This window comes from Ptychodera flava, assembly GCF_041260155.1.
Source record: "Ptychodera flava strain L36383 chromosome 3 unlocalized genomic scaffold, AS_Pfla_20210202 Scaffold_26__1_contigs__length_13983176_pilon, whole genome shotgun sequence".
Taxonomy (NCBI): domain Eukaryota; kingdom Metazoa; phylum Hemichordata; class Enteropneusta; family Ptychoderidae; genus Ptychodera; species Ptychodera flava.
The window spans coordinates 10,669,637-10,691,962 of NW_027248280.1; positions in this window are offsets into that span (position 1 = coordinate 10,669,637).

Here is a 22,326-nt window from a genome sequence, read left to right on the forward strand (position 1 = left end):
GAAGTTGTCATTTTGAATTTTAAATATACATAAATAAACTACTACTGATTTCCATCGATTTACTAAAACTTGCATATTGAGCCAGACAGGGAAAAATAATCACAGCGTCAAGGCTAAACCCGAGTTCAGTTTCTTGACAATTACTGTTCTAGAAGTAGAGATTTATTTAGTGATGAAAATACACGATTAATTTGACTAAAATGCGTTTTTCAAAAATATTTTCCTGTTTGAAACAATAAGCATCTTACAACAATACAATAACTTTTTTTTTATCTTTATTTCAACTCGATAGCCTTAGTAGGTATACGTCTCTTCTACGAGGGACGAGCACAACAAAAATTTATACAGAGACTCAAAGAAAATTCATACACATTTATGCAGAGACAGAAAATTTGTACAGAGAAGTAAAGGGATAACGACAACATAACAATACAGAGATATTTCAGGCAAAAGTGTCGAAAACGCTTTCTCGATAAAATTGTAACAAACCTGCTTAAAAACCTAAACTCTTACACATCTTCTTACTGCTGTTAGCAAATCGTTGAAAAGGCTAGGAGTAATTACTCTAAAAGACAACTTTAATAATGCGGTTGTAACGTATGGAACTTGCAGCGCTTTATTACTAACAAATGTTAAAGATCTTTGTGGATCTCTGCAGTTTGTTATTATATCCAGGTTGTATGGAGGAGACTGGCCACAAATAACCTTGTTAACAGATACTACTACGTTGTACTTGTAGCGATATGGTAGCAGATATCATTGTAGAAGTGTAAACATTTGAATGGAAGACACACAAATGTCACAATTCAAAATCAGTCGCATTGTCCGCTTTGAAAGACAATTTAAGCGTTCCATAACCCCGAATACGGAGAGCATAATAAAAATATGGTAAAATGAAATTGTTATAAAAGTAGAAGCCATTTTGAAACTGGTAAAAATCTTGAAATTGTTGCAAGAGGATACAGTTTACTCTTTATAATTTTTTTACAATACTGTCACCATGTGATGCCCATGGTAAATTACTCTGAATCTGAACACTGATCCTTTTTTCGCTTTGTCCATTTTCAATATCATTGTCTCACCATCTTATGACGGAACTTTGAGTTCCATTGTTGTCAATTCTAATTCATGACAATGCAGGAAATCTAGATTTAATACTCGTTAATGTCTTTAATGGCAAGAAAATCATTGTTGTTACGGCATATCAGCAAGTTATTTAGATGTTTCAGTCTTGTCACTCATCACGCTTACTGACCGTCAGTAAATGTAGTTTTGATCTAAAAAAAGTTTATACAACTTATTAATTTACATGACTATTAAAAACTAGGAAAGTCATCATTTATTAAACATTAAATTATTGTCAACTGAATGCTTCTATTACAAATAAGTTTATTATTCGACCGTTAGAAATCAAGGCAGCTAGAACTGTCGATGGTCTGAAGTACAAATTTAAAAACCGTACCCTTTTACTCAATTTTATATGTATGTTATGATTCTCATTGTGGAGAAGAGAACCACAGACAGGGAATATGGAACAAAGTGAAAATACGAGGCTACACTAAATCGACGCTGTCTTACTCATAAATCCTTATTAGTCCTCGCCGCAGACAAAGTCCGTCGGGGACTTATAGATTAGGTCATGTCCGTACGTCCGTCCGTCCGTGCATCCGTCACCAGCCTTTTCTCAGTGAATCAATTTTTTTTCAAAACTTAGTATAAGTATAGTACCATACGGTCTCTTGATGCACGCCACTTACTTTCACAAAACTTGGCATCAGTATAGCACCCAAATTTGCGCTTCAAATTTGATCCCAAGGATTTGCTTTTTTGATTTTCGAAGCATAATCCTCTGAAAATGAATCCAAGATTACCTTTAATTTATGATGATCACACTTGTATTGTTTGAATCTGGATCAGAAATTACCTTTGCATGTTGTGTTGACTTTGTCATGCCAAATAATTGCTAATTTGCATATTCGTTGAATTATTCCAACTGGTGTACTATGTCCCGAAATACTGCATAAAGTTTTAAAAACGTAGCAGTATAATGTCAATTTATTGCTAATTTGAAAATTTTATAACGTTTTTATGTGATATGCCTAGAAATACTGCATTAAATTGATAAAATTTGGTACAGAGGTTCATCTCTCAGTACATTTATGTATTTTTTGATATTCAAGCTCTCGCAAAAATTCTGCCTTTCGCACGGCACGGCCTACCTCCGAACATGTATATGAAGCACCTGGCGTGACAGCTACGTCGTTCGCGCGACGCCTGTTGACATGGTAACTTCAAGTGTGAAGAAACAAAATGGCGGCAGAGCAGAGGACAGCTTTTGATCGGTTACAATTGTAATAGTATATTTCACCTAACAAGTTCCTGCCGAATGACGATTTTTGAATCTCAGTGTCTTTCTTCTTTGGGTTCATTTAGTATAGAGGACTTGCAGCGATGTCGCGTGTGATGTTGACTTTTTCATATATTTTACAAATGAAACCTATTTACACATATATTTCGATATTTATGACCAAGGCATAAAGTAAAGCCTCTAAATTTAAGTTTGTTTTCCATACAATTAATACAATTCTGGGTATGGGTATATCATGAATAGGTTTTTGTCTATTAAATCATACCAGTATATCGATGGCGTAAATACAGTGATCTGATTTGTCGAGGCATTAAAAGAACCGTGGTATATTGGCGATATGCCACGGCTGGCAAACTCGCGTGCTCTCAGCTTGAGGGAGAATTCGTTTTTGACGTTCCACGCTAGGATTTTAATTTACTCTTATGATATAATAGCAATGAAGCACACCCAGCGACTGTATAACACGAGATTTTGACCAGTTCACGACATATTTGCACGAGCGATAGCTATAGTCAAAAGCGAGTGGTATACCGTCGCTGTGTGTACATTATTGCTCAAATATCGCCTGTTCATTGCGTCGTGTAAGCAATCGTATCATTTGTGCTGCGTCAGACACATGGCTTCGTCGCGTATCTAACGCACCACAAATGACAATCATGCTGGAAGGAAACAGGAACTTGCTAAAATAGGTAATAACCTCTTATTAGCAGAGCTATGTCAAATAGTTGCTAATTTGCCGGTCAATGAACTTTCCTAATTAGTTTACTATGTCCAGAAATACTGTTCGTTTGATATATCTAGAAATACTTCATCATATTTGATAAAGCTTGGTACCGATGTTGATTTTACAGTGTTTTAATAGCGGACGAAGGCATTTAGCAGTATCATGTCAGTTAATTGCTTAATTGCTTATTGAGTAAGCTTTTTTAATTAGAATGATATGTCCAAAGGTACTGCAGCAAATGTGTTGAAACTTGGCAAATATGTCGATCTCACATTGTCTTAATAGAATGCAATGACAATTAGCAACATCCTATTAACTAATTACAAACTGACTTATTTGATGACCGTTCATAATCAGGACGGCAGTCCAGATTGCCTTTACATTTTTATCACCATAGTATGGGCCAACCTCATTTTTTTTAGTTAAGCTTGGTCCCTAAAAGGTATAGAATGTTTGTAATTAGTGATCTATATCCTCAATGACAGCACTAAATCTGATGAAATGTGCTGCAGATGCTAATTGTACAGTCAAGAGGGGTACGGCAGTATCATAAGCTAATTATTATAGCAAGTCTCCTCGTTGGGAATAGAGGGCATTTTGGGTTCTGACGTTCTGAATTTTAAATATCAAGAGCTATTACTCAGGCATGCCTCTGCAAGTTTGTTGCAGGTTAGTTGAGTTTTTGACATTTTAAGAGCCAGTACATGGCAGACCGTATTCATTCCAACTTGGTAAAAGGACAAAACCCTTTGCCATACGTTGTAATGTCTACTTATTCACAGTACAATCCAATGTGTGCATCAGTCGCACATGGTTCTTATTCGAACCGTAATTTCACTTTTCATTGTGATCATATTAACCTTGTTTTAAGAATTTTCACTGACTCTTTCTCAATTACAGGCGGGAACTAAGTCACTGACAATAATTTATTTTTGCAGTATAAATGGATTAAAGCATAGATTTAAAGATACGAGAGACGTACGCTTATCGATTACTATTACCTTAACATTTGGCTGCTTACTTTCAATATGTACCGACAAATTTACATAAATAAAAAAACTGCATATTTAATTTAAGCTGATGGGAATGCTTGATAGATCATGTGATCAAAAAGCTCATATAAATTTTAAAATCAAAAACACTTTTAAACAGTTAGCGATAAACCATATTGTGACCTCCAAGAAACAGCCAGCAACGTTCCTCCTATATTAAAGTAAATAGACTAGTTACCTAATGTTTGTGCTGGATTATCATGTAGTTATTGGACCTGTTTCCTCGGTCCAGTATTCTGCACGGTCGCAAGATTCGAATTAACTGTTGCTTCCACTTACTACTACACGCCTGTTATCTCATACGTCCGTGGATTATTTTACAATTGTTACATGACAGTGCGTATCAGAAGAGTTTTATTATTCGCAGCTTGTCCAAATTGTAGATGGAAAAGTTTCAATTGACACTTTTTGTATTACTAAATTTCCTCTCAAATATCACCTCTATATTCAAATATTTTGTCTGAGTTAACTGACATTACTGATACCGCTTGAACAAACTTTTGTCTAAGTAGAAATTTGATTTTTCATCGCAGACTGGAAAGTATCCTTTACTAATCAATATCAACCAATGCATAGTTATTTCTGACAGATGTGTATATTTCAGAATTACTTTATTTCTGACAAACTAAATTACCAGGGCTGTGCTACCTGTAAACTGTGTATTAAGACCAGTGGCCAATTGTTTGATGACAGGATGCGTGGCGAATGGCCTCCGCTGAGCAGTTTGTTAGTTACCTCTTCGCCAACGAATGAATTTATTTTTTTATAGTTTGAGTATCAGCAGTAATAAGGGCTTCCTTGAAGCCCTTATGTTAAATGTTTGTGCGGTGGTTAATGTATTAAGGTGGCCGAAAAGCCTATTTTTGATCCCAAATGACATGTAGCTAAAACATTCTTTGAGCAGGTTAAAATAAAGATACAAATTTCAAACGTTCAGTGTAGCTTTGTTATAAATTAAGTATTCATAAAAACTTTACAAACGTATAATTTATGAAATTCGAGATGCATGAAAAATACTCATGTTTTTTTCATATTTTTGGAATTTAAATTTTTTCCGCATTTTTTTCAGGCTTTCAATGAAATTACCATAGTATGCATGCTATCAAGACTGTGTACGGCACAGTTTTTGTGTCGAAATGATAATATCCATATGAAAAAAATGGATTTTCATCAAAAACTTTTTAAAACTTTGAAGACGTGTTGCATGCCAACCGCCCCGAATACGAAAATATCCTGCTGTGCAATTGTCGGAAATAACATCTGTTAGCCAGAAAATGAATTTATAAAGAACATGATAAATGCACTAAACGAGTTGAAAATCGCTGTTTACGGTGTTTTTGGCGCTGTAAAAATCGTCCAAAACTTCCGCATTCCGATCAACCCGGTCTTTGATTATCTATAACACCCTAGGATACGATTCCCTTGCTTAATATGGCAGCTCAAAACATTCTTCCCTGGTTCAGCTTGCTTCACAATTTGACAGAAACAAGAGCGTGTGATGTTGTGGACGTGCTGTGAAAGTTTGGCGCGCGTTCGGAAGAGAACGTCTATATAGGTTGCATGCTCCCCACTGAGAAAAACAACTGTCGTGTCCTATCTGTTCTGCTGGAGGGCGCATAAAACTCCCTATTAATAGAGACAACCGTAACTTTCATAAAATATTATTGCTCAATTTTTAATATTTTGCCATTATTGCTTTCAGATCTTTTTTTATAAATCGTTTTTTATGTAACTAACCTGCGAAAATGTAGTTTTTTTAAAGATTTTAATTGACCCCTGTAGGCTTTCTGGCTACCTTAATAGTTGTACGGCATGCGAACCATTCTGTACATACTTAAGTAACAGCAATGCACGGCTAAAATAATTTTGGTTTGTAAACGCATGATTAAGGTAATTCAGCAAAGGCGACACGATATTCAACGTTAACTGAACTCTAAGTAATACCTTTGTAATATTTGGCGACATTTTAACATGCAAAAAAAATGATTGAACTGTATTCACGCCCTTGATGCTTCTGTTTCATTTATTCACCTATTTTTAGTAAAGAATTTATTTGGAAGGGTCACAAATGCATTGCCTTGTAACATTAATATAGTTACTGTAAAAGCTAAACATTTAAAAGACTAAATTTACCTTATTTCACTCTGATATTGTTTAATTGCGTAATGTTTATGTTTTCCTGACTAGCAGTCCAGAAAAGTCCTTTTATTGCTAAATACAACTTTTGACGTATATGAGTGACCCGGATGTGTTGTTCCCACCCATTTTCTGGCTAGTTTGTCCATATGGCATAAAATAAACTAAGTTAAGTGATTTATCCGCAATTGCAAGATGTTTGGTTTGAATCAACACCGTTTATTTTCCTTTGTGCAGTGTATTGCGGTCGTCGTGTTTACGAAAACATCCATGAACGGTAATGTATTCGAACAATTACTCATGTATATTTTGATTTTGTGAATGTCTCGGTGGTAACGTGTAATCAGTGGCTGGCCATGACAACGACTATTTTGACCATTCTAAATCCCTTTTCCCTTCTTGATACTTTGCAGTTATGGTGAAATTTTAAGTTCAGGGGACACCACCCTAAAATGGCAGAACTGCCAGTCAATGGTTCGGGTTACAGTTTGATTGAAATCGCTATTTATTGGTAGTCATTACGCGTATCATCCATGCAAATGTAGGAGTTACATTTATGTTAGTCAGCAAAGCAAGAATTATGTGTTTATTTACATGCCATTAAATTACGTTGACGAGATATATTTAAACTTTACAACAGTGATTCTACGGTTTTAGTATTGTGCGTGTTCGAACTTTTATTTGCAACGATACCGTAGCCGTCTATAACAGACGGCGTAAGATGCGTTAATTGTATATTTTAAATGTCTGTTGAGTACATATTGCGGTATTAGTATACTTTGATAGTGGGCCAATCAATTTGTTTGAGATACAGATAATATAGTTGGCCTTGAGCCGAATCAATCATCAAAAGGTCATAGTGTTGAATACGTGATTGTGAAATCGGTGAACTTCGTTCAGAACAGAAAGTGCTAATAAATGTGTCACTGCTGATTTGTGCAAAAAGTATGAGACTTCGTTCTTCATTAGGATAGTTTTAAGTGGGCTTCTAGTATCAATGTTATCAAAGTGCAATGTTATTATTTTGTTTAGGAGTTTATGCGTAGACATTTAATGAAAATCCCATAAAATTTACACTCCTTGTCATATTATCTGCGGGATAACATGTTTCTTCAGTTTACGTCCGGGGTTTACGAAACCAATGTCGAGTTTGAGGTTCGCCACAAGTACAGGGAATATATGAATTACATAAAGGCTATTTCAATCATGAACACGTAAATGTGATTTATTTGAACAGAAATAAACCGCATCAATTGCAATTCATTTTGTGGTGATGAAATGTCCGACCTAGGTCGTGCGAGGCGCACTGCTGTGGTTTATACATAAGACTGTGAACATATCTCGGCAGCTGGTGTTTTGATCAATTAGGCGCTGTAAAATAAATTCTTTGTTTGTCGTCCGCGTAACGTATACGTAACTTGTATCTGTTTACATTTGTCGCAAATATGCTTCGATTCATAATTGAGATATTGTTATTCTTATTAAAAGTTTTACTTGTGCCTATGACCACCTAGTGCACAAACCTCCGTCAGAGACAAACTAAAGATCTTACATATGGTACATTATGTACTGGTAGAATGTTTACTGCCATTGTTTATTATGGAAATTTTGTTCAGACTTACAGTCACTTAACTCTTAGTATGCTTGTTGTACTTATACAAGTATAATCTATGGTTCCAAGCATTACTTTCAACATGCTTAATGAAGAGCATAAAAAAACAATACACTGCATTGTAAATGTTACAGATGATTTTTCATACTTATGACCCATAAACCGATGGGAAAGTTAAAGTTTATGCGATTGGTCTATGTTGTGTTTTTTTTTCTGTGTTTGTTTGTTTGGTTTTTTGCTGGCTTGCTGGCTGGCTGGTAGTTTTTTTAAAAATCAGAGGACTGCAAACAAAGAATTTTTTACACGGCCTTATAAATCAGCTTGACTATAAAATATGTGTCATCGGCGGGGAGATATTTCACAACTGAATATGTTGCAGATAAAACAGTTCGCGACTGAAATGATTATAACGATACTGAAAGTAAAAGACTGAGTTAAACGAAACGTCTGTCTGTCTGTGTGTGTGTCTGTCTGTCTCTCTGTCTGTCTGCCTGTCTGTCTGTCTGTCTGTCTGTCTGTCTGTCTGTCTGTCTGTCTGTCTGTCTGTATGTATGTATGTATGTATGTATGTATGTATGTATGTATGTATGTATGTAAGGACGTATGTATGTATGTATTTATCTATGTAATATATCTATGTATATATTTATGCATCTATGTATGTATCTGTTTATCTGTGTGTATCTATGTATCTATGTATGTGTGTGTATCTATGTATCTATGAGTGTGTCTTTGTATCTCTGTATGTATCTATATTTCTATCTTTATATAAATACTTGCATGCATGCGTGTATGTTTATATGTGGTTATGTATCATCATTAGTGTAAATACGTTAAAGATTACGAAGATATTTAGATTGATTACGCGGTTAGGAGGCTGTTCAACCTACAATAACAATTAGATGATACTCAGACACCATATTTACAAGAACCTCAAGATCATTTCAGTCCAAATTTTGCACACAGCATTATCACTAACATTATCACTGGTGTTTTCAAGTGTGGCAACCGTTTTGGCACCACAAAGGCTGCTTGCAGCTTTATTATTATTATTATTATTATTATTATTACTACTACTACTACTACCACAACCAATACCACCACTACTACTACTTCTACAACAAAAACAACAAAAAACAACACCTACTACTGCTACTACTACTACTACTACTACTACTACTACTACTACTACTACTATTTACACTTATAATTATATTCACTTGCATAACATTTTCTGATAAATTTTAAGTTTTAAATGTTTTCCAGCTTACGATGGCGTTTATTGTAGCACATCTCTACCATTCAAGGCTTTTTCTACAAAATTTACTTGGATGGAAGCAAAGCAAAAATGTGAATCGGATAATGGTCACTTACCAAGATTTAATGACCCAGAGACTTTTATGATGTTTGCTACACTTGCTATTACGCAGTATAACGGAGGTAAACTCATTTATATGTATTTAGTAAATCAGTTGGGGTGATTTCAACATATGAAAGACCAAGAAAGTTTGGTTTATGTCCTTGTCACATGTTGTACGTTGTGTGTTCCAATCCGTTCGAGAATTTACTATTAGCTTAAGATAATATGTTTAGGTAATCGTCATTATCATCATCATCATCATCATCATCATCATCTTCGTCATCATCATAATCATATTAAGATAAATGTAATCACTAGAAAATATATAAAACATTGGAAAGCACATGATAAAAACGTGAAAGCTATATTCGAATATCTTAGAAATGTTTTATGCTCTATAGTGGCACAATATGTCTTCGAAAGTACTACCATTGTTTTCATTTTTATTATCCGAAAAAATAGATGATTTTGTTCGTCCATGAATAAAGCTTCACTTCAAAATTAACTTCCCTTATTCAAAAGGTCATGCCACCGCAAAATGTATGATAATAGATTAATATCAACAAAAGCTATTCCTAAACTTAGGACAATTGTTGCAACATGCATTTTCTATAGTAAGTAAAAATGTAAATGCTACAGTGACGTAAATCCGTTTCTTAGAACCCATTAAGACGGCATACAAGATACAAAAATTATGTCTTAAAAAGTCGAGAATAACTATGATTGCTACTGTTTTCGGACACAAATAAACGAACAAATACAAATAACATGACCTGAAGTTGACTTAGCAGTGTGCCCATTGAATTGAAAACAACATTATCCTAATGATTCAGGATAATCGTTTTGAAACCATTAAACAATCGTTGACGATCGTGCGCTTTTTTATAGAACGGAGTAAAAAGTCCATGGTTATATAACCTTTTCTGAAGGTTGAGGTTAACTGTTCTGACTAGAGATCAAAATATTTTTTTCAGACGAATGTACATGATTATCTAAAGACAAACGCTGCAACAATAACTCCTTTACAGTGTAGTGAAATAACATTTGCAATTCTTGAATTTGCATAAAACTTTTGAGGTTGAGCTGCATGTTGCCAGCACAGATTTTTTCAAAGGAATATTTCTCATCAAAGATGACAAGGAAACACCCTTATACTATATATTTCACAATTGCAGAGACACTAATGTTTATTACAGTACAAGTAGTTTATTCGATGGATGAAGTTGGTGTGTATTTTGGGTAAAAACCTCAATTTTTGTATTAATGATAAAATTAATACAAGTCAAAAGCTTGATCTTATTTTCCGAAATGCAACATTTCATTTGGAAGAAGAGTATATGTAAAAAGGACTACTTTCTTTTGCATGATCTATTCTCATTCTAAAATGACTTTGGTTGCAAGACTGACATTCAAGAAAAGTGATTAAAATCATAATTATCAAAATCAAAATGCCTCTTATTCATTATGTAAGAATATTATTGCCAAAAAATAGTCGTTTCGTTCAGCAGTGTTTAAAGAGCATAATGAGAAAATTTTGAAAAAACTGGCCCATTAAGAATGGAGTTATATTCTTTTGAAATCTTGAAATTGGGAGAATAAAGAAGCCAGGATATCGGGTGATTTGCATACATTTGCGTAAATTAACACTTTTGTATCACGCGACTTACGAGAGACAAATCAACTCTATGTAAATTTAGCTTCGTTTTTTTTCAATTTCCCATAAGATATATTGATAACGTTTATTATGGACGTAAGGGTACTCTTGTTTTCTGTGCACCACAATACGTTCTGTCGATGTAAACGGCAGATATACTGACAATACTGAAACGTGTCTATCAGCAATTCAATCGCTGCAGCTACTGCATTTAAACGTGTAGACCAAATTATCCATTACAAGTATTGTTTATCTATCAGTTACATGACACATTTCTGTGGACATGTTTTCTGCGGCCATCCCCGCACGAGCTTGTACCAAATAAACTATTAGAAAATGAAAATACATTGAAACACGCTGGTCACAGCTGGAAGAAATCATGTGAGTTTGATCTGGGAAGATAACTTTGCACCACAGATAAGTATTAAAGATTACAATTTCATAAAGTTTAACCGCTCAAAGAAATGAAATGTGTTCTACACGCCGCTTTATTCAATACAGTCACTTGCCTGCATTCCCATTCATATGCAAGAATAAGTTGTTTGATTCAGGCTGCCATGGAACGTTTCATTGCAGGCGATAAAAAATACGTATCTAATGTATTACCTTGAACTCGAATTACCTTTATTTCCTGTCACCGATATACAAGTACTTACATTACAATAACATATTTTCTTTATGTACAGTGTAGCATTAATGTTTAGGGTTCCTTGAATATCGAGGATATGTCAAGATTGCCGCGGATTCAGTTGTACTCCTTTTACCATGTCAGTCTTTAAAACCATACTAAATGGAACTTACATGTTTCTTCTCGCCTTATATACAGTTAACTTGGTATGGATTGATGCAAATGACAGAGAAAGCGAAGGTAACTTCAAAAATTCTGATGGTTCTGATGTGTGCTTTCTTGCATGGGAGAGAGGACAGCCTGATGACATGAACGGGGAAGATTGTGCCTTATTTGTGTAAGCATATTTTCATAATTTTTCGTGTATTTTGTCGTACTAATTGATTTATGGACGGCTACATACAATGGAAACGAATTGAGCTTCTCAAAGTACTGTTTTGAACAGCGATTTTAAGGATAACCACAGTGATAAGAACATTGTATCAAAATATTTGTACCGCCTGACAAGTGCAGATACAACATCCAATGCTTTGAGACAGTATCGCAGCTTTGAACTATAAATATACACTATTAATAGATTTCAGGAAAGAAAATTTTAATGTGAAATCCTTTGAAATGTAACATACAAAGCAAGCACGATGTGGTTGTCGACGAAGAGAAGATTAATGGCACTACGGAACTTTAATTATGATAAACCAAATGCAGTATTTCTACGCTTATTAAACGTGATTTCATAACTAAAAAGTTCAACTACCACGCGATACTACTTCTATGCTTAGGAAATACATGTGGTGATGTAGTGGGTTAGCAAGCGTTCATTAGCAAACCCAGATCAAAAGGAAGCGTAAAGCGCTAACAGTGGACAGTAGAAAGCAATAATATCTACGGTACTTTGCAGAGTAAAAAACAAGAAAGTTCAAACCAAATGTATCGGCAGTAGTTTTAGGTGCAAAAGCTATAACTGCATTGCGACTTGTTCAATGACGATCCTTTTTTTAGTTCGGCGACTGTTTCCGATGCTGGTTTCGAAAATGGCGCGAACTGCAGTGGTGGGAACTGCAGTTGCGGCAAACATGAATCTGATACTTATGGGAGGTGTTCTTGTAACACACGCGTGGATGCAAAGTTGTAATCTGGATAATAAACAAAGTTGTTCATGTTGAATTCCGGTTGATACATAGGATTTTGATAAAATATTTGTCCATGTGGCGGGTTTCCAAATGGCACATGGTTTGATACGTTGTACGGCATATGCGGCTGAGTTAGTAAGTAGGGATTGTAGACCTTTTGATTTGACTGTCCATACTGTAGTACTGTCGATGGTAAAGCGGACAGTGAACTCGGAGTAGAATAAACTGGCTCAGCATTAGCAGGCGAAGGTTTACTTGACTGATATTCGTTCAGTGAAACAGCGGACTTTGCAGGAGCGGACAGGGCTACATTTTGCTAATTTGTTGCTCCTTGAGAGGTTGGCGGAGTTGGATTTTGTACAGGGGACGAAACTGGTGAGAACGGAGTCTTATTTTCTGATGTCAGTGGTGTGGGTTTGTGGGTAGATGTTGGTGATGATGGATTGCACTGCTGCCTTCGTGAATTAAAAGAAGCGTCATTGCGTCCTTGTTCCCTCGTTGAGATGTCACTTTATACTTGTCGTTAGTTTCTAACATTTTCCTGATTGGATTTCTGGTAACAGTGGATTTATCTTTACGACCATGACGTTAAAATGAATCGATAATTCCTGGAATACTTCCATTGATTCATCGATTTTGGCGGGGGCTTTACCGTAGTAATGCTGTAATATTGCGATATCACTTTTGATGACTGGGGTCTTTGGCACAAATCCACCCGTAGTCCGAATAAAATATTGCTTCTTGTTTGTATTGACAAGAGTATATTTTGGAATAAACGAATTGGAGGCTGATTTGAATGTCATATCCTTAATTTCGTAAGTGTTCTGTGATATTTTAATGTCCGATTTCAGAGTACAGACGAGAGCACTGGCATCCATGAGTTTTTTTTTTGTTTTTGTGCTGAATGCTCGTTTACCAAGCCACATTGCTCTGCTGACAGGCACTTATCAAAGGGACATCGACGTTTGTCATGGTCGCCGTTAGTGTGACACTTGCCACACTTCTTAGCGCCTGGTCCTCTTACAGGCTCTCTCGTGTACTTTCTTTGAAGCCTGTTATGTTTGACTGTGGCAAAATTAAGTTCTGTCTGTAATGTCAAAATGTCAGTTCTCAGAGACTCCAGTGCGCTTTCCTGAGGTGACTGACAATAAAAATCGTTTAGGGCAACGTCCAAAGATCCACTCTCTGTGTACTGTGCTGACAATCGTGGCCAACTTTGTAAAATCTTTCGCCTTGAAAATTTCATAGTGTTCACATTGCAGAAATCGAGCCTCTTGAAATCAGCAACATATCTTAGTAGTGACGCATCTATCACGAGAAGGAAGTCGTCGATATCCTTGGGTTTTTGGGTAGCTGTAATCGTCAAGAAAAGTATTTTTTTGTGAGAGATCGAAATATGTCATTCTATTTCTTACTCAACTGAACTTCACGTGTGATGCGATATTCAGCATGTTGACAAACTTTTACCTTGCCATTGTTCCATGGGCGACGCTGCAATAATGGTAGAGTCCCCACTAAAATTACATAAGTAAAGATGTCGAGATATATGTCCACGTGCCTCGTCTACACAGTGTTAGAACCATGCCTAAAGCAGTTAGTATTCGAATTTTATTTCGACTATTTTGTGGCCGAATCACCAGTAACGTTCGTCAACGGTTTTGTAACTTGCACTGATATTATAACCCATAATGCAAGGTGGGAGTTTTGCCCAACGACATATTAACTTATTTTCTCTGCGCCGCGTAGGTTTATTCACCATTGAGTACAACAGGAAAGGACGTGTATACCCAAACGGCGTGGCACTTAGTGACAACTTTCGTAATTTAGTGAAAGAAGAAATGATAGGTTAAGGCGGCAACTAAATCGATGGAAGTTGTCCTTTTGGATCGCTGGACGGTGTGACCGTAAAGTTATCCATCAACAGATCTACTGTGCGGCGCATATTGGACAAGTTTTTGAGAACAGGAAATGTTGAAAAAAGAACCTCCAGGTGGTGGCAGAAAGCGCATATTACAAGAACACGATATCCGTCTCATCGAATGATTAAAGAGGAAAAAACCGTCAATTACTGACAGGGAAATAAAGACCAACTTCTACAACATACGACTATAAATAGTATCAGCCTTCCGTCGATCGGAGACGCTGTCAGGAATGCTTTAACTGGAGGAAAGTGGACGAAGAAAAGGATGAGCATCATACCAAGACAACGATTACATTGCGGTACACTCAAGCATATCTTGACAACATCAACACTAAGGACCCACTTCGCTTGAAATTCATGGATGAATGTGGAGTTAAGATATCAACGGGGCAGTCAAATACGGTCACTCATTGAGAGGTTCAAAATGCGTTGAAATAGGCCGTTATTTAAAAGGCGCAAACCATAATCTGAATTTACTTATTGGTGTTGATGGGACTAAACACGTATCAGTCATTAATGGGGCCTCGAACACAAATGAATTTGTCAACTTCTTTGATGAAGCTAATAATTCATTTAAAAACTATCTACTGTTGATTGACCAATCAGAGTGCTCAATTCAGGGTGTTTTATTTACTCGTAAAGCCTTGGTCACCAAATTCCAGAAACGAATGACAGCGCCGTAGTAAAGTACTGTCCGATCAAAAGTGAACATGTCATATTCTGTAGACATATGGTACGTTTTAATATTCAAATTTGGTAACACAGCGGAAACCAGATGCAACACAAAATCTGCTGTGCCCTAGGGCATTTATATAATGTGCCCTAGGGCATTTATAGGATGTTCCATTACATTGGAAGGCTATTTCACAAAGTCTGCGGTGGTACAAACATAAACTAATGTGCCCTAGGGCATTTATAGGATGTTCCATTACATTGGAAGGCTATTTCACAAATAAAAGTTTTAATTCATATCCTAAACATGTTACATTGACAAAGGGGACGGTTGACGTAAACACATAGAAAACGAAAATATATCAGTTAGGGGCGATAGTTTTTAAGTCGGATAAAACCCTCGTACTCGGGTCTTCTGGTATATAAAGTCCAACCCTACGATAAAATGTCTCGGCCTGCGGCCTCGACATTTTATCGTTGGGTTGGACTTTATATACCAGAAGAGCCCTCGTACTCGGGCTTTATCCTATACTTACAAACCTGAGGGAAGCGACACTGATTCCAAGTGATATTGTCATTGTTGATAACGCTCCTTTTTATAACCATGAGGCTGAAATTCTACTGTCGAATCATTTAGATAATCATAGAATAGAACTGGTATAATTACCTAGTACGTATTCTCCGGATTTTAATCCAGCAGAAAATTGTTTTAACAGGTTAAACATGTTGTTAAAACGCGATCAATTCAGATCATTATCGCATGGAAACTTAGCTGTTGCAGTGTATGACGCTGTCTCCTTGACTACGCCTAAAGACACGCTTCAGTATTTTATCCACACTCACTATATACATTTTTAAATGCGTAGAAATTCGTTCATTTACTGCTGAATGCCGTCGACGTTCCATATTTCATAAATTACTGCAACTGTGTTCGACATTTTAATGTTCAATTAAACTTTCTATCCTTAACTATTCATATAGTGTTCTTGTGTCTTTTTTGTTGAAAGTAAAAAATTTGTACCTCGCTCAAAGCCTTTATTTTTTTTTCAGCACGTGTGAGACGGTACAAATGTTTTGATACAATGTTCTTATCAACTGTGGCTGTCAATGAAAATCGCTGTTCAGAACATTCCTTCCGCGCAGCTCAATCCGTTTTCACTGCAAAAATTATAAAAAATCACCTGTATTATACTGCTACACATAGTACACCTCCTAAAATTGGTGATTCTGCTGGGAATTCCACTATAAGGAATACGACTGAATTGTGCTATTGTAACAACATACCTTTATGTTATGAATGTAAACTAGAGCTGCACGTTGCCATCACAGTTTTTCAAAGGAATATTTCTCAATTAAGATAACAAGGAAGCCCCCTTACACTATTTTTCAAAATGCAGAGAATTTAAAGTTTAGTATGGTGGCAATAGTTTACTCGAAAGATAACATGAACTTCTAGCAAACAAAGGTAAGATCAATAAACATTTGTTACACTGTGTCACAAAAGAAATTAGCCAAGCAAATGTAATTTAAGCAATTGTATATTCACAGCTGACCCCTTATCACATTATTTAGTAACCATAGAGACCAGTCTGAGATAGTTTTGAGGGACAAAAGGGAGGCACGTTTAGATTGGAAGTTCCCTTCGTCAGAGACAAGATTACAAAGTGGCGAAAGTCGAAATGAATATTTCCAATCTCAGATGACAAGGAAATCCCCCTTATACTACATATTTTCATTAAGCAGAGAATTTATTGTTTACTACATGGTAATAATAGTGTACTCGAAGGATGAAGGGACTGTATATTTTTGGTAAAAGCTTCAATTTTTTTATGATGATAACAATTTATTTTTGTCAAAAACTTGACAATATACTCCGAAATATAACGTTCGATTTAAAAGAATAGCAAAGCATGTGTAGTAAAAAAGGAGCATTTAACTTTGCATTTTATATCCTCATTCTAAAATGGCAGCGCATGAAAGACTGACACTCAAATAATGTGATTAAAAACATGATTAGCAAAATTAGCAAGTTAATCTTGTGATTTGCATACATTGGCATAAATTAACATTTCCTTATCACGCAAATTACGACTGCTTGACAAGCTAAAAAGTAAACCCAAGCTATATTTGAATCTATTGTTAACAAAATAATTAAAATTCAATATTCGCAAAAACGTGATTTTTGAGCAAAATATGCTGTTTTGGGTGCAGCGTCACTAAGATTACTATTATCATCGCTTATCTTAAACTGATCAGCATATTAGTTATTCTGACAGATCATTGAAATGTTCTGAAATCAGGTCAGGCTTTTTTCACCTGCTGTATATGTTGGCCTATGGGTTATACTGTGATCCGAGAAGCGGTAGACCATTCAGATTACTATCACATCAATTCAGGACTTTTAGAATAAGAGGTTCAAATGTTCATTTCAAAAAGGCAGTATCTACTTGACATTGAAAACTCCCAAAAAACTTGAAAACCATTTGCTAAAGCTTTTCTAAGCTCAAGATCACAATTAAAATAGAAGATCAAATTATGGTTGTACGGAAACAACTTACCTCAGATTTACCGTTATTTGAAATTCAAAATGAGTTTCATTTCTGTATGAAGTCAATAGGGAAAAAAAGTAACTTTGGCTTTTACAAAAGTTAAACGGGGAAAGGTTCATTTATTCCAAGAGCTTCAAAATGAGCTAACAAAAGTGGTTGATGAGAAAAGTGTCATAATAAATAAGTTGAGAATCGAATTTACGTCACAATTGCAGGTTTGGCGTTACATATATTAGAAAGTGAAAAATATTCTACAGTCATGTTTTTAAGCTGTTGGCCTTACTGACCAATAGGAGACTGTCTGATCTTGTTTCTTTTTATTTTAATACAGGAGCACATCGTTGCTGTGTGACTGGAGATGTGATCATCCGATGTCTTTCATGTGTCAGTATAAAGACAGTATCGCAGGAGAAGGTACATGGGATTCCTATCGTTATGAAAGCTTGGCATTGTGAGAAAAGTATTGCAACATCTGACTCCTGGGTGGCATTTACGAAATTCGGCTGTCACACATCATATGATTTTTTACACCTGCAGGGTTAGAAATATTTATATTATTTTGGTAAGCATGCAGTCAATTTATGTCAAGTTATTAGTCAAACTGCATCTGGTTACAAATACCTCAGCTGTTACTATGTTTTGCTTTTCCTATATCATAAATAAAACACCCTCTATAAAAGCATTGTCAATATATTGCTGAACACACATTTAATAACAATTTTAAGATGACTTGGCCAAAATCAAAATCATTGTTGTGTTTTGCCATTGTCAGATAAATATTTACTTGTAGGTAACGAAACAAGACAGCGAATGCTTTACTATTCGGCTATACATAAAGAACAATAATCGTACATCGGGCCCTGAAGGGTATAGTTTACTTGACGTTTGCCCTCATTGTAGTTAGCATTACGGGCATAAACAAATGACATAGGGCGTTCTAAAGCATTTAATAGGAGAGGGTCTAGTTAACCTTTCAGATCGTGAGCTACCTTTACTTTGACACGTTTCCTGGTAGCGCGTCATAAGAGCAATCACCTTCAGTAAATCAGTTTAAATTTTCAGAACAATAGTTAAAATGTGAAATTTTTGCCGACGAAAATTGGCGAAATAAAGATGAGTAGGCAATTTCAGGTAAAGTACGATATTTCAATCAAACCCACCACCACGTTATCCAGTAACTTAGCGGAGAAGCAACAATCAGAACAGCTCAGCCAAATCCCCACTCTCAAGATTGGTTCATTAACCGAACTTAGTCGTTACATTTTTCTGACTGCGACCCGTCAACGCGAGGTAGAGTTCAGAAGCACTCACGCCAGTACACTCACCATCACACATTGCACACAAATTTTATCAAAGTAATTGATCAGAATAGGTATTAAAATATGCAAAGCGTGAACATTGCTCAATAAATTTCCCTCACCATGGCAGCATAAACATCGAAAGTTCAGCATGCTGCCAAATATTTATGGCCCTGACATGTCGTACTTTATCTTTATATGACAGTGCTCGGTATGTGTGCAACGAATTAGAGGTCACATTAGGTACTAATTTACAGTTAACTAGAAAAGATAATTGACTGCGTGAATATACATAAACCGATATCGATACGCATATACACCCCTTCCCAACCTATACATACAAAAATATGAAATAACGGTTTGAATGCAGTATTGTTTATTGTGTATAATAATGCAAACCTCCAAATATACTTCTGCCTTCACCTTAAAGGTAGTTGCTATTTGAGATCCTTTAGAATTTCATCATAAACTTCCGATAGATATAGATTATGTCTAGGTGATATATACTACAATATTAAATATACGTTGTAGCCGAGCGAACTTATACATTGTTCACAGGAAAAGTAGTTGTTGCTCAAATAAAACATTCATACTTGTCTAGGAAAAGTAATTGCAATGTAGTCAGGAATGTAAAACTTGCATATCATGTACATTTTCCTCGTTTGTAGCCACCATACAAATACCGAGCAAAATGTTATTTTTTTCTGTACTGAAATTCAAAAAGGAAAGTATTTTTATATGTGGACACCCGCTAAGCTGTCCCTTTAAGACTATGTTATTTTTAATTTTTTGAAACAAGTACATTTTTAAAAAGTCTCAAAAATTAGTTGGAATGCAAGTATTATCATTAAACAGGACGATATATCAGAACAACGTGCAAATTTTCTGTAAAAAATTTAGCCAGAACAAGTCTTGACAATGTCACTGGGAGTTCAACAAGAAAGTATGTTCTGCATAGAGAACATAGAAATCGGGAAAATCTATAAGTATAGCCCATTTTCGTTAATAGACAGAGAGTAGCACGCTAGTGAAATAACATACATATGATTGGCCCTCGATCCACAATTATAACGAAACATTATGTGCAATCAAATGTTAGTAGCAGGGGATCAAGACGAGTTAAAATCGCCGTACCTTCTTTTTACAGTAGACGTCATGGAAAGCATTGGACCAAACTTGAAATTGTCCAGGTATTTTGCAACGTCCCAATATGGATACAATTATTGCTTGAAGGACGGAGGAGCTTTACTGAGAATAACTAGTAATGAAGAAATGGTTTCAATATCAACGCAGATAAAGCATTATGATTCAAACTCTCAACCCAGACAGGGTAAGTATTTACTTCTCGTCATATTACAATAAAAGAAATATCATTTGATGATGTTAAAATTATTAGATAAAGAAAGCATCTCTTTAGATGTTAAACAGTGGCACAGCAAATACAAATTGTGTTTTTTCAGTGAATGAATTTAATAATAGGATAAATTGTATTTAGATTATGGACGTAAAGTCTGAACTGCCACATTTATTAGATTCTTAGTGAAAACCATCACAAGCTTCTATCGACTTTATTAAATTCAATTATCAATGAAAAACCGAAAGGTTCTTTAAGATTATCAAAGTGTAATTAAGAAAAATATTACGGAGACTTTATGCAGTAGACGTAATACTACCGTGATACAAAGTTGACAATAGTTCAGTGAAATATCAATTTATTCCTAAACAAAACAAAACAAAACAAAAAACAAAAACAAACCCCCGAGAAAATACATATATCCCGGTCTTTGGTGATACACTTTCGATAAATACTCCGACATAAATGAAACTATGGACGGTGTATCACCCCTATTTGTAACAATCAACCCCATTTTCAACACTAACCCAAATTTGTCACAAAACTTAACCCTACTTGTAACAAAACCTAATTTATAAAGACATCGGCCGTGTTTGTGTAAATTTTGATGAAATCTGTATATTTGTATTTTGGGGCGCGATTTCCATTTTTTTCCTTGTCGAAACTCATTTTTTCGGAAATTGTTTGTCAGATTTACAATGTCGATTTGCATATTTATACGGAGATAATCGAATTTGGCAGATGAATGCCGAAAATTTATTTTTGGGCCAACTTTTACCATTTTCGGTGAAAAATAAGGAAAAAATCTTGTTTTCTGACAGAAGTCGTACTAACCCTATTTGTAACAAAAGATAACCCTATCCGTAATACCAACCCAATTTGTAACACAAGTGAAACCTATTAGTAACACTAACCCATTTATAACAAAACCTAACCTTTTTTTGTAACAAAACCTCATTGTCAAAGAAACATTGCCGTATTGTTTCAATTTTGATGAAATATGCATATTTGTAATTTTTTGGGCTACTTTCTTGTTTGTTTTTCTTGTCGAAACTCATTTTTTTCGTAAACTGCCTGTAAAACTTTATGTATAAAATTTCGTTTTGCAGGTTCTTAGGGATAATAGGCCTACTTGTACGAGATAATCAAGTTTTGCTTATGTATGTGCCAAAAGTTTATTTCGGCAACTTTCACCAATTTCAGTCAAATATACGAAAGAAACCCCTTTTCTGACAGTAGTCACACTAACCCTATTTGTAGCAAAAGTCAACTCTATTTGTAGCACTTTTTCAATTTGTAACAAAACTTAACCCTTTTAGTAATAATACACTAATTTTTTTAACAAACGTAGCCATATTTGTTGAAATTTCATGAAATTTGCATATTTGTATTTTGGGTGCAATTTTCCTGTTTTTTCCTTGTTGAAACTAATTTTTTCGGAAACTGCTCGTAAAATTGATCTGAATCTCTCTCTGCAGGTTTCCAGGCATAATACGCGTATGATATAATCAAGTTGTACAGATATATAAAACATTAAATTTTGGGGGTAATTTTAACCAATATCGGTAAAAAAATGTCAAAAATCTGCTTTTCTGACACAAGATATACTATCAGTATTTAAAGGAGCAGGTAAGATAACCTTAAATTGTACTGATATATGCAAGATTGTTTTGGGTCAATTTTTGCCTTTTTGGTAAAGCAAATTCAAAAATATATTTCATATGATAACCAAATGCCTTGAAATTTTGTGTGCTGGTTCCTAGCGATGACCTTAAGCAAAGTTGTTTAAATTTTGATAAAATTTGTGACTTTGTATTTTGGAGGAAATATGTCGTTTTTGAAAAACATATTTTCTCTAAAATTGTGAG